This window comes from Sander lucioperca, chromosome 13, assembly GCF_008315115.2.
Source record: "Sander lucioperca isolate FBNREF2018 chromosome 13, SLUC_FBN_1.2, whole genome shotgun sequence".
Classification (NCBI taxonomy): Eukaryota; Metazoa; Chordata; class Actinopteri; order Perciformes; family Percidae; genus Sander; species Sander lucioperca.
The window spans coordinates 31,399,128-31,411,373 of NC_050185.1; the positions used below are offsets into that span (position 1 = coordinate 31,399,128).

General features: G+C 40.5%; 1 protein-coding gene across 5 annotated transcripts in view; it reads left to right on the forward strand.

Moving 5' to 3' along the window:
- Positions 1 to 12,246, forward strand: part of cadm1a (cell adhesion molecule 1a) — a 421,246-nt gene that overhangs the window by 90,687 nt on the left and 318,313 nt on the right. The window lies entirely within an intron of this gene.

Consider the following 12,246-nt stretch of genomic DNA (forward strand, 5'->3'; position numbering starts at 1 on the left):
AATTAGAAAAGGCTGATAAAGTTGCCAAATGTGTTTTAAATGAATTCTGTTACTAAGGGCAATACATAAAGTGCTGTATATGTGTGTTTCTATAGTGGACCAATGCACCTTAAATTATTTTAGTTGATAATGTTTTTGTATTCTTTAACGACTATAATTTGGGAGGATTGTACAATTTTAAGAACATATCCTAATTGTACAATCCTCCCAAATTACAGTCTTAGTCTACTGAAGCAATAACTATATATTGTACACTACTGTACATTCATGTAACAGGGAGAGGACACCTCAATGGTTTTTGACCTTATATTTTGCTGGGGGGGAAATAACTGATGAATACATTCATGTTTACGTATGCATGTGCATTATATTTATCACTTAATTATCTTTATAGTTTCCAATAGAGTCCAATTTCTTCAGTGTCTTTCTTTTCTATGTCCATATATACGAGGGAGCAAAGCATATAATATGTAAAGAAGGAAACTCGTCCTCTATAAATGAATTTCTTTTTTTTTTTTTTAAATGTGAGAAAAAGCGTGGCAGATAATAGCGGACGGACTGAATGATAGTCTAAAAATATACATTTACGAACTACTGCTCTTAACTGAAACCAATAAATGAGTCACTTGTCATTTGCAAAAATGAACAGTTGTACACTTTGCATTAAAAGCGAGCAGTGGAAGTTAATATGACTTAGGAAATTTATATTTTAGCCCATGAGAGAGAGGGTGAAACGGAGTGAGAGAGATATTTACGCATTATATTCTAGTGTTGTAGAAAATTGATCTTCATGGTAGATTTCCTGAGGAACATTATCTTTTGCTTACTTTTAAGGCAAAGAGTGCAATCCTTGAATGGTATGATTATGACGGTTTCAATTCAGAGCAGTGTGTATATTTTTCAGTCTGCCATACCTTCTCTCGCTGTTTCATTACAGCGGCCGTGTTTCTTTTTTACAAATAGTGTGTTTCACGTTATCATCCTTCCACAAGAAGCTGCTGCTCACTCTGTGTAAAGTATGAGCAATGCGTTTTCTCCATTTTAGCATCAGTAAATCTGTTATAGACCTTGCGGTCTGTTAAGGAAAGCCGTGAACGCGCATCTATCCAAATTACTTCAGCCTGGCTCGACCTAGTCGCACCTCCTCAGCCTGGCTTGGCCTTCGTGAAACGCAACAAGCCAGGATGCACAGATTAGACTAGGTCAAGCCTCGCTTTATCGGTTATCCTGGATATATAAATTCTGCTTTTGTGAAACAGCCCCCAGGCTTCACATCTTGTTGATAGAATGTGAAAGTTTTTTTGTGTTTTACCCACTTCCAAACTTATGTATGACTGACACTGGGGTAGATATTGAACCTGATCTACCTGTCTGCCCATTCATTATGCTCTCGCAAGTAAGCTGCTAAACGTTGGTGAAGCTGTTTGAGAATGCTTCTGGTTGGCCTAAAGGGAGTGCTACAATGATTGTCTCAGTTGAATGCTATGGGAAATGCAGTCCCATCAGAGTGATCAGGGTCTGTCCCAGGGTCTCTTCCCAGTTAGACGTGTCCAGAAAACCTTTACAGGAAAGTGTGTAGAACCATGTACAGCGGGTGGGAGATGGAACATGACATTGACAGGTGGAGTGGCGTCAGCCATAATGCAGGTGTCGTACTAGACTGTCGTGGTGACGAGGGAGTTCAGCCTCAATGCAAAGATTTTGTTTTACTAAAAAGCTTTGCATTTTGTTCGGTCACTTTCCTTGGCACGGTGTCTCAGCCCCCTTAGTGATACTGTGAGAAACTCTGACATGTAGAAATAGCTTGGTGAAGAATCACTTCTACTTCGGTTTGAAAGGAGCCAGTTGAGATTGTCCGAGGAAGGTTGTGGGCCTATTACTGGCCGATCTGCTATGAGGGGAATTTTCCATAATGCACCTTTTTAAAACATATAGATCATGTAGGTTTGCATTACTGTACTTGTGCCACACAATATGTTAAATGTTGAAATGCTCCCAGTAGAAGAACCTGTTCTCATTATCTTTTTCTCAAAATCTCTTGTGGAATTTAAAGATGAGGATAGCATACAGTATAAATATCCACTGGTTTGTGCTGGTGCATGTCCTGCTGACTTGTTCTGGCAAATCCTAACCTTCTTCTGGGTTAATTATCTCTGCAATCTCAAACCCACCAGTCATGTGGCTGCCAGCATGATAGATGGCCACAGTACGGATTAACCATGTTTTACGCTCGCTTGTTTTAGATAGATAGATAGTATTTCTGTCAGTGGAGCGAGCTGAGACAGGAGGATTAGGATGTGGTGTTTTTCACTAAAGCATCGCCTCTGTTGTCTGTTCCTATTATGTTCCGTTCAAGACAAACACATACAGACACATGAACTCAGAGTTGTTGTTGTACTCTATGAGAGTGTGAACATTGCCTGCTTGGTATAACAAATTCTTGTTACATTTACATTGGAGTCCAGGCCAACCCATGAGTAATATGATAAATAAAACATATGTTAAAGCATAGTTCCAGAAGATGAGCCATCTCAAAAATATCAGTGGTGTCAACCAATTTTTATACTTATATTTTCTAAGATGACTGTGATTGGATTTGAAAAGAGTCTAAACTCTTGTTTCAATAAACATAAACAGTGAATACAATAGTGCTAAAGAAACCCTCAAATGCCTCATTGTATCATGTTATTGTGAATTAATTAGAAAGTTAAAACTATGAATATTGGTAGATAGTAGATGGCAACGTGACAGTGTGGTCATTTTCTACTTAACAGCTTTGTTTGCAAACCATGATCCAACTGTAACCTACAAGCAGTAACCTTGAACAAATGATCTCTTATCTCATGGATGGATTTAGTTAGGTAGTTATCTGATGTTGTAGACTCACAATAAAAAGATTATGAAGCACACTTAGCTCTTTCTCTGCCTGTTTAATGCAGTTAGGCTAGGTGAAAAGACCTCAAGTCTGACATGTTAGGATCTGGTCCATACAGTCTTGTCAGATGCTCAGAGTCTTTAATGTCATTGGCTATCCACAATGTCAATTGCAAGGATATTTACACCCATCTGACGGTGACAGGCTCTTTGATTTGTATCAGGAAACCCACCCTTGTAGTAAGGTGTGTAATCATACATTCATCTGGATATTGATTTAATGCTCAACGATCCAATACCATCACCTTAAAGATGCACGTTTTATTTCAGAAAAATTCCACTTCATATTTAATCTTTTTATTAAAAAGAATAGTTAGTCTGTAGGACATCAGTAATTAAATTGTCCAATCATATTTTAGTTGCTTTTTGTAAGTTGATAAAATGTAACTAATTGGTAAATAAGCATTTGATCTCATATCACATATCTATCGCAGACCCCTGATTTGAATAAAATTTGCATCGTGGCAGAATTCGTGATATCAGCATATATTGTATGGTTGTCCAAATAATCATTATATTTTATTGTGATAAATCCCACCCCTACTCGCACTGCAAAACCAGAGCAGCAACCACAACAAAGGGCAATGATCATGTGAGCAGCAGTTGATTGGGTGTGGGTTGGGTTTGAGAAACTGAAGTCCAACGGCATCTCATCCTTGTTGTCAGATTGCAACCATTTTATGCTAAAGCAACAGTCAGCAGTTGCTTTCTTTGTATTCTACTTTAGTTGTATGCTCTGCCGTGCTTTTGCACCTGGATTATTAAAAACAAAGCAAAAAACCATTCTTCTTAAAAATGAGTCTGCTGTAATAGTTGTATAGTGTATTACATTTTCATATTTTTCCAAGTTTTCACAGTACTAGCAGACAATCAAAGTTCCTACATAGTTCGTTCATAGTTAGTTCCTACACAAACTACATAGTGCTTGCAGGCTTACGGTTAGTTTTTCCTAGCCATGTTATTTATGTGTGTGTCTTTTTTCTATTATTTTTTCCGTCCTGAGTCCTAAATATCTTCATATTTTTACATCACATGATTTATATCTTTCTGTCTCTCCCTTTCTTTCTAGGTAAGTGCGTTTGGGCTTTCCTCTTCCTCTATCCTGATACAAGCACCTCTCACCCTCCCCGTCAGAGCATGCCCCCTGGAGATAGCGGGTGCCGAGGTGATTCATCGGTAGCGGTAGCTGGTTAAAAATATTCCTCCTCTTCCTTCTCCCTCTGCTCCACTTCCTTCTGACTGTCAGAGGACATTACGCTCCTGTTCACCACTAAACAAGACTGAGAAGGGGCTCTGTAAGCTTTTATCATTTTAACGTAATGTTTCCAGGCATGGAATATGTGTTCAAGTTGTTGTAAACTGTGTCGAAGAGGCCCGGATGATGTCAAGGCAACAGGGAGAAGTGGGTGTGTGCCTTTTGAATGTGGTGGACAGTGAAAGGGCAGTGAAAGGACAACAGTGGTCTAGAGGGTGGGGATGTGTCGTCTTTGTGCTAAATAGCTGCCTTTTCCAGTTCAGCTCCTGCTGAGAACTGATGGTTAAGTTGTGGGTTTGTCCTTGTCTTATCTCCACCTTTATTCATTTGGGTCGTTGGCGAAGTATGTTGTTGACTTTGTGCTTTGTGGGTTTTGTCCGTATCTTTCCAAGTCATACTCGTTAAGCATTCGAGGAAAATGAGTAAGCCGAATCTGTGATCCTTCTATTCCGGGTCCAAAAGTTTTCACAACTCGGGGAAAGAATCCTGACCTTGTCAGGGGACGATAAATAATTATCATTACAATGTCTGATACAGTTTTGCTCCATGTGATTATCTTCCCTGCCTCCCTTGTCCTTCCTGCTGATATTGGCCTGAAGTACGTTTTATCTTCACCTTCCAGGCGGACCAGATTAATCCAGTGAAATGTGTTTTAGCTAAGTCAGTGCACTAAATGGGGAGAAGAGGGAACCCAGTGGTTCTGTGTCTCTTGAATGACAATGAGTTTGGCACCTTCTTCAAAAATGGGAGAATGGTGTTTATGCTGCAAAGATCAATCGCTTCATAGAGCATTGTTTGGGTTTTAACTTTTGAGGACCTTGTTGGCTTTGGGGATGACGAATTTTTCAGCAATGCTCTCGTGGACCCGACATCCAACTGATGCAATGAGGCTGCAATTGTTTTTGCTTTTGAACAGTGGTTTCTCAGATCGCCGGAGTTGCCTTACTGTGTCTCTGCTGGAGTGTCTCTGCTGCAAAGTCATTCTTCTCCGCTCCAGACTGCAGCTTTTATTGGGAGATTGTGTGCTGGGTGAGGCGCAGCAAATTAACCAAGGCCTGCGAAGGTTAAATGCTGCTGCTGGGGACTTTGTGCATGAGGCGGGCAATGCCACATCATTGGCAGCACCCTTCTAGCCTTTCCGTCTTGTCAATAACGGCTGTTCACTCCACAGCCCATTTATGTCCCTGTGTGAAACCGTGTCCACTGTAATGGCGTCACATTACGCAGAACATATTCATTTCTGGCAGCAAAACAAGAGCCTGGCATTCATTTTCACTCCATTTATCTTCATATTTCTTTGCATGTTCACAGTGTGGTTCAATGGAGCTTTGTTCACATCCGTACAGATGACCTCTTAGTTTTTTTCTCCCATTTGTCCTCAGTACCCTGGCTCAATGGGTTGCTGTGTTCACTCTGATACAGACAGCATGGCCCCTAAAGGCCCGAGGACTCCCAGATGAAGGAGTGGCTGAGACATCTGCCATGGAAGTACAGATGGTAGCCTTGGGTACACTGTACCCTGTTAAAGCTGAGAAATATGATTTCAACCTAAGTAAGCTGTATTGACTGAGAAGTCTCATGCATTAGTCTTCAGGTTGTTGGTGCAGGCAGTGGGTGGTGGATTGATTACTATACAGTATTCCTACAATAGAGCACTGACCTAGAATTCTACCATAAACCAGCAATATGTTGTTTACATGGATATACAGTTTTCTGCAACTGTATGTGCAAAGGCAGCCATTATGTAATCATAGATAGAGGCTTTAAGCAGGCACATACAGTGTGAATGTCAGAGTGTGTGATTGTGTGAGTATTTGAGTTCCTCTTTCTGTAGTCCATAGGGATTTTATTTGTAGGATTTAGTTTAAGAGGAATGTTTTACTGTTATGTAACGCTGGATTCTATGAACTGCACTGAGAATCAGTTGGATTTGCTGTTTCTTTTCACTTCATTCTGGATACCATTAGGGGTGGGAATCACCAGAGGCCCCACAATACGATATCATCACGAAACTGATGTCACGATACGATGATATTGCGATTTTAAACATATTGCAATATTCTGGGGTATATTGCAATTTATTACCTTTTTTCCAACTTCAAATGTTTCCCAATTTCAAATGATGTCCCCAAAAGGAAACTTTGTCAACATCTGTTTTATCTAAAAATATACATTTCTCAGTTTGTTCATCTCACTTCAATTTTATTGCTGCAAAATGGGATTGTCAAGCAGAAAAACTGACCAACACATATATAATAATAAATCGATACTTGGCGTCTGTGTATCGATACAGTATTGCCACAAAAAATATCACGATACTATGCTGTATCGATTTTTTCCCCCTACCCCTAGATACCATAAGCAGAAATGTTGAAATTTAAACATTTGTAACTCTGTCATAACTATGCTATATTATTCTCACTTCAATATGACTGCTGGAGTACAGTGTAGGACCACATACGGCAAAATGGAATTGAAATGCATTTTAAGTGCCATTCATATGTAGGACTACATGAGACATTTGGATTTGAGGACCTTTCAAGTCTGTTGCATTAACACGATCTAAAATGAAATGTAATATGACATTAACACATAATAAATACAGAAAAAAATAAAACCCACATGTCACACACACAGACACACACACAGACACACACGTACACATACACACAGACACACACAATTAAACAGACAGACACACATGGACACACACACACACACACTCACAGAGACACACACACACACACACTGCAGGCCCTGGATAAAGTGCAAACAGATCACAAGCATTCCTGACTGACTAACACGTGGAGTGAACCTGACTCTTTTTGGGTCCACTTGTCTTTTCATTGACTTAGTACGCAATCACTCTGCGTGTAGAATTTGCTTCATATTCAGTATGAACAAATCTTAAGAACAGTAAAATTGTCAGTAATGTATTATCTAATACTTATACATTTTGGGCTGCAATGAGCATTACAGCCTCTAGGGACCTCTAGCGGGGCTTTAGATATGAACACTTGTTGACCTCGATCTTGCAGAAAATAATTCTAACACAGATTTTAGTAATTCAAACAAATATAAACAGATGCATCTGATTTCAAATTCAGAATAGCTCCCAAAAAAATCTACATAAACACGCCTCAGTCATGTAAAATGCCCCACGGATGCACACTTGTGTCATTTTTCTTGAAAACGATTGCTTTGAAAAAGCCTCTTCGAGCTTGCCAGGCTGTCCTCTGTTCTCCTTGTGCGTTGTGTGGAAGGTGTGTGTGTATGCCAGGCCTTCACACACTGCCTTGTCCATCCTTCCTTTGTACCACGTCTGGCTGGTGATCTCCCACTACTGCTGCTTTGTGTTTGGAAGGGCCAGCAGGGCCAGCATGGAGACGGGAAGGAGGGCCGTCTGTGCCCAGCCTGGCCACCTGGCTGCCCAGAGGGGAAGGGGGCGTGGAGGGCGATAGAGCAGAGGAAGCCGGTCAGCGGGAAAAAGAGACATTTCCCCTCCTCTTTCTCTCTCTCGGGTTTTCTCTCCGGCCTTCTGTTCTCTCATCCACTCCTTTCTTCCTCTTTCTTTTTGCTTTCACACTTGGTTTTAATCTATGCTTATTACTAGTGCCGTGGTCTTCAAGCCCAGTTCATATCGACTCTATGAGAAGCAGTCGTCCCTGTTGCAAGATTCTAACAAACTTCATTGCAGGGAAAATAATGTATATACAATCATGTTTGTTCTTTGATGGGCAGTTAAACACTGATTCAAATTGGGACATTGCATAATTGTAGAAATTCTACTTCCATGATGTAATCATCTTTTCCATTAGTGTTGTCAATACCACATCATATATATGAAAATAAGAAAGTTATGATGAAATGGCACTGTTGTACTTGCAGTACACCCATGCATATGCAACTTGTCATTCAGTGGGATGGTTGCACGTGTGATCTGAATAACTAATGAGCTGTAGAGCTGAGATTCATTGTTTTCTTCTTGTGGACGATGCATTCCTGTTTGTGCTGTTGCTACCTGCTTGTTCTCCGCCGTCCTTCTGCCACAACCTCACTTCCCGTCTGCTCCCTGGGGTGGATGGACTGTGCCTGCCCATGCCAGACTGTAAACTGCTGGGCATTACCTATGGTTCACCTAGGTGAACATCTGACAAACGAGTGTGTTTTAGTAGCCGCCACATGTAATAACATGGACATTTACACCAAAACACATATAGGATTTAGATCCAATAATATTAGATATGCAACAAAAGTGTATGGGAATTCCACAAGCAAATACAACTTTCTGTTAGTTTCATCTTGTGATTGCTGGTCTACATCACTGATGCAGTTTGTGTGTGACAGTCTGTGTGTGACATCTAATCATGGTCTTTCAAATGATAGCTGGTCAATTAGCATTTTGTATGGTTTTGCTTCTTTCATATGTATTTCTAAAGCAACATTAGACAACTAACATAAAGCATATACATTATTGTTATACACTTAATTTATGTTGCCCTTTTTATTCAAGACCTGCAAAGGACTTAAACTGAGAAGAAAACAATGCCTAAAACTGCTACAAAATCTTGATGAACCTCTGTGTACCCAAAACAATATATTCTCCTCAACGGGTTCATATGATATGTTACAAAATATGACGTTCTATTTAATGCTGCGAAACGGCGACAGGTACATGACTGTCGCCGTTATGTGATGGTTAATTTTACGCACCAAAGCTTCACTGGTTAAGTTCAGGCACCAAAGCTACCGTTATGTGACCAGTTAAGTCGACATGATAGGCGGCAAAACCGCTTTACGCCGGCCGTTCCATTATTTTCCTATGAGGATTTGTTGCGTTGCGCTGTGCTCAAAGTTCAAATTATTTCAACTTTGACCCAGTTGCCTCTGACCTTTCGATAGCGCAACCAATGAGATGACAGCGGTCGTTACCTAGCAACGGGAAATAGCTTCCTTGCCACCCTTGATGACGAATACCTGCGCTGCACTTTGCTCTCTGCGCTTTGCTCTGTGCCCTACCTAGCAGTGCGCAGAGAGCAAATCGCTTATCATGTGTAGGCCGCTTTAAGTGTAATACAACTTTCCTATTCAATGCGGTGAAAGGGCAACCAGTACGTGACCGTGACGGTTAAGTTTAGCCTTCAAAACTACTGCTACGTAACTGGTTGAGTTTAGGCATCAACATGACTTGGTTAAGATTAGAATAAAAAGTTTTGGGTTAAAATAAGTAGCCTACTAATGTGAAACAAACACCGATCCCCCAGGTGAAAGTCCTTTCTTTGTGGACCCATCCACCACCCCAACCTCCTCCCTACGGGGATTTTTGCACTCTTAAGCTGCCTACACATGATCTGCGGTAAAACCGCGAGGTAGGGCGAAGTGCAGTTCCAGTGCTTTTGGAATTGGTTGCGCCTTGAAAGGTCTGCGGCAACGAGGTCAAAGTTGAAATAATTTCAACTTGGCAATTCTGAGCGGTGCGCGAGGCCAAGGGTATAGCGCTCCGCCTAGTTGGGCGGCACCATTGGGCGGTTTTCCCCATAGGAAAACAATGGAACAGCCAGCGCAGAGAGGTTTTACCATAGATCATGCGTAGGCGGCTTTATACCACGTCACCTGGTTTACTTTCCACCTTTGTCACCATCAGTTTTGTGTGCTTGCCAAAAGAAGTTCGGCTTGTACCGACTTTGGTTTGGTCGTATGCCTGATGGTGGTTTTACACAGTATTTAACAAGAGTCTCCCGTATCACTATGCATTGCATGTGTGTAATACATTTGTGAGCAGTTAACATGCATGTCATTATTTGAGTCTACTTCTCATTCAGATGACTTTTACTCCTTAATTATTTTTAAGCTCTTCTGGAGGAGCTGACACATGGTCCAGAGGTCAAACTGTGAGGCCAGGTGAAACTAAACTCACCATATTGCAGTCTCCTCTGCCTCCCCCTTCCTCTGCATCTCCCCTTGGGCTGATAATAGAGATTTGGGGCTCCCCTGCTGCTCGAGCCACCTGTGATATTATCTCTGAGCTCTACCAGGCAAGGTGGGACTCTTAGCCCTCTCTATAGGACAGAGGAATTAGAATTAACGTTACGGCTAAGTGGATCGGATGTCTGGATCTGAAGATGGAGCAGAAGGCTTTGAATTGAAATTGTTAACTGTTATTCATCAAAATGTAAAACATGCAAAAATATGCATCTTAAAATACTGATGATTTGTGCCTTTAAATCCAAATATTTCAATTAATCCTTTTTATATTTAAATTCATAGGAAATCCAACTGTACTTGGAGTGGATGATCCATAAAGCTTTGGGATAACTGAGGAGTACAATTGATGTTTCTGTGTGGCTGACATCAGACATTAAATTGCATATTCTAATAAGCCCTCTTAATTTTAAAAGTCCAAACCAAAATGTATATGCATTCATTGTACACCGCAACCGTGCGCATCAAGTTGGACACAAAATTGTAAACTTCTTCGTATAAAGTTTGTTTTCTTCTTGCACATCTGGGGCCCTATTATCACGGCGATGCAACGACTAGCGCAAGCAGCGCTCTGAGCGTTTTGATATTTACCAGACCTTGACCTTTGCTGTTGCTGTCTGTGGTACTATATTCTGGTGCCCAGCGCAAAACACATTGTGCACAAATGGGGGAAGAGGCGCAAACAGGTGTGAGGTTCATTCAAATGAGGAAATGCAAAGTTAGTTGGTATTTTGGTGGAAGATGCGTCTTAGACACTGAGAATTGATGTCTCACAGAAACACGTCTGTTTCGGGCGCAACATCGATCTGCTGCCAGTCTTATTATTCTTTATATTAAAATAAACCATCTTAATTAAATGCTCCAACCAGTGGATGCGTTTGAATCATGTTATCTGGTTAAAGCAGGAACGGCGGCAAAGCAGTCTGCATTTATAAAATAATATGAATGATTCTTACAGGGTCTGTTGTCCACAGCTGCAGATGTCAGATTACAGCCGCTGATTAATCCTGTGTGTCATTGCTGCCTTTCCATCTTTTTTTTTTTTTTTTTAAGCAATGGTGGCTTTCTATGTTTTATTCTTGAAATGCATAATGGTGCAAATGTCACTGCTGTGTCACATTTTATGATTTATGACATGAGATACAGTCTAAGTAAAAAGTGTAAAGTGTTGGATGGCTGCCTTCATATAAACAGCTTCATAAAAAATTGTAATACTTATTTCTATCTACATATCTATTTAAAAAAAAAAAAAAGAAAAAAGCCAAACCATCTGCCTTTGGCTGCAGATGTGTTGAACCAAATCAAGGTGCATTTGGACTGTGCTGGTTTTAAGGATGGCTGGTGGGGTTTGCCTTTACTTTCTTTAAAAAAAAACCCCGCAACATTGTCATCTTATCCATTTTTATGCATAATGCAAATGCCTGTAAACTCCCCATCCCTGGTTAACCCTGTGAAAGTGGTGGTGTTTGTGTGTCTGTCAGGTTCTTATATTATTATTATTATTACAGTTTCACATGGTTTAGTAACTAAACCAGTAGTTTAGTTTAGTTATGCCCTCAAACGGTACAAGACCTGTAATTTTACATTCTGGAGTTAAATGGGAACAAAGCTTTCTAAATCTCTGTCAAAGTCATCACAGGGAAACTCGAATTTGTACCACATGGAAGAGTGTAGAATCTTGCCCTGAAAATGGTGTACCAGTCCCATTAGCTACTGGAATTCAAATGGAAACTCTTTTGAGGGTAATTTGTAGGTGTACAAGGTTGAGTATTTTTTTGTGATTTTCTCTCTCAAATTACCATGTTTCTGTTCCTCCTTATCAACTGAGCTTTTGTGGAATCCTAATGGAATCTAAAACAGCGGAAGCTTCTATTTTTGTCAGTGGGTTATAAACAAAATGAAGCAGCCTCGTATATTACTTGCCTAGTACTCCGCAATTAGCATCGCTTTCAGGAGCTAGTAGGACATAACATATAGGCTAATCACATAGGCATTATGGGTAATTTTATGGAAACCTCCCTGAGTGCACCTGTTAAATGGGCCTTATCATTAAGTTTAAAGTCTCCAGGGGGAAG